Below are 1,719 nucleotides of genomic sequence, written 5' to 3'. Positions count from 1 at the left end.
ACCTGAGCGAAATCCCACCCTCCAGACCCAAGGACCGAACAGACGCCACCAGTGGCCGCCGCCCACTGCGAAAGATTCGACAACAACCGGAGCACGCAGTAAGTAGGCTCACCGCGCGCGAACTATTATAATTATATTTTAGGTTACTATTATACTTATTTATTATAAACTAATTATATATAATGTCTCGATGACTCTATGACGTGCGGCTGCCTTGATTTATGCTAACGAGTAGTATGTTTAAGTAAACTTTAAAATAATACTTTATGTATTGTACTCCGCGGTGTAAAACTATAATATGATGTTGTATATATATTATATATATAATAATATACTATAATATATATTATTTATTTTATCAGGGGCCCGTTGCTCATGCCAAACAAAATAGATTCATATAAATACATTAAGCTCCTAACATTAAGTTTTTCTCCGTAGACGCTACCCGCGTATTAGCACTGTCCTGCGCTAGCAGAAAACTATATAAAATAATATATACAGCCTTTATATATAATATCATCATCTATTATATATAATATATTATAGATAGGTAATCAATTAAACAACGATGTGCGAACATGTATCACACATCACACAATGACGCTGTTGATAACAATCACAATCGGAGTCGTGCTAGCGGCGAGAGTGGCGAGTGCGACGATGACGATAAATTCTCAGCCCCGTATCGATAACATACGAAACACCCGAATCGCAGCTTAATTGTAGGCCTATTTCAGCCTGTTCTGCTAGCATCTATGACAAATACGACATACGCATATATACGCTCTCCTATGACACTATTTGTCATAGGAATTAAGATTCTTTCTATGACAAATATTGTTGTATGTGTTGTGCGCATCATAGGAGTTTAGGAGGGCTATCAGGAACGCAAGCAGTGCATTTCAGCTGTAAAGCGGAACGAAGTTGACTCGCCAATATTTGTCATCGGAAGAATCTTCCTGTGACAAATAGTGTCATAGGAGAGCGTATATGCGTATGTCGTATTTGTCATAGATGCTAGCAGAACATGTTGTGTATTTACACCCACGCATGTAGTTATGCTCTGATTCTATATTGGTTAACGCACTTGATGGTGAGCTTCGGGGTAAAAGCGTTGCGGTCTGAGCCCCAACAGAAAGGCCGCAGCTGTGATTATTACCTCCGCCAAGGGGTTGGCAAGAGGTTATGTTTTCACTGGCGTGTGTTTGTTCGGCGTGTGTTTGTGGGTTTGTGGGTTTGTTTGTGTACAGCCTAACTGAAAAAGTTATGGACGGATTGTCATAAAATTTGCTATTGTCAGAAATGGGCTAACTTAGAATTGATTAGATTTTGGTGGTGATCCGGATTCAATTAATTAATTAATTAATTAATTAATTAAATTTTCAGGATAGGTCAGAAATAGGGTAACTAAAGGGTTAATTAATTAATTAATAAAATTTTTCGCAGTGACAGAATTGAGCTGGCTTGGCGGAGGTCTGCGCTTTTCGAGTGCTCTAGTTATAAAAATGTTTTTACCCCCGCCTGTGTAGGCCTATAGTCCACATCCACATCCCCGCCCACGCCACAGCAAGTAGCTCTTACTTGCAAAAGTAAACAAACACAACAAACGTAACGTACACGAAATAAACACACATACACACACACACGCACACACGCACGCGCGCACACACACACACACACACACACACACACACACACACACACACACACACACACACA

At 39.8% G+C, this 1,719-nt stretch overlaps 1 protein-coding gene across 1 annotated transcript in view; it reads left to right on the top strand.

The window, feature by feature from the left end:
* Positions 1–1,719, top strand: part of LOC106810083 (WD repeat-containing protein on Y chromosome-like) — a 13,748-nt gene that overhangs the window by 10,164 nt on the left and 1,865 nt on the right. The gene's annotated exons all lie outside the window — the stretch shown is intronic.

This window comes from Priapulus caudatus, unplaced genomic scaffold (assembly GCF_000485595.1).
Source record: "Priapulus caudatus unplaced genomic scaffold, Priapulus_caudatus-5.0.1 Scaffold409, whole genome shotgun sequence".
NCBI lineage: Eukaryota > Metazoa > Priapulida > Priapulimorpha > Priapulimorphida > Priapulidae > Priapulus > Priapulus caudatus.
This window is presented reverse-complemented; position numbering and strand designations above follow the sequence as displayed.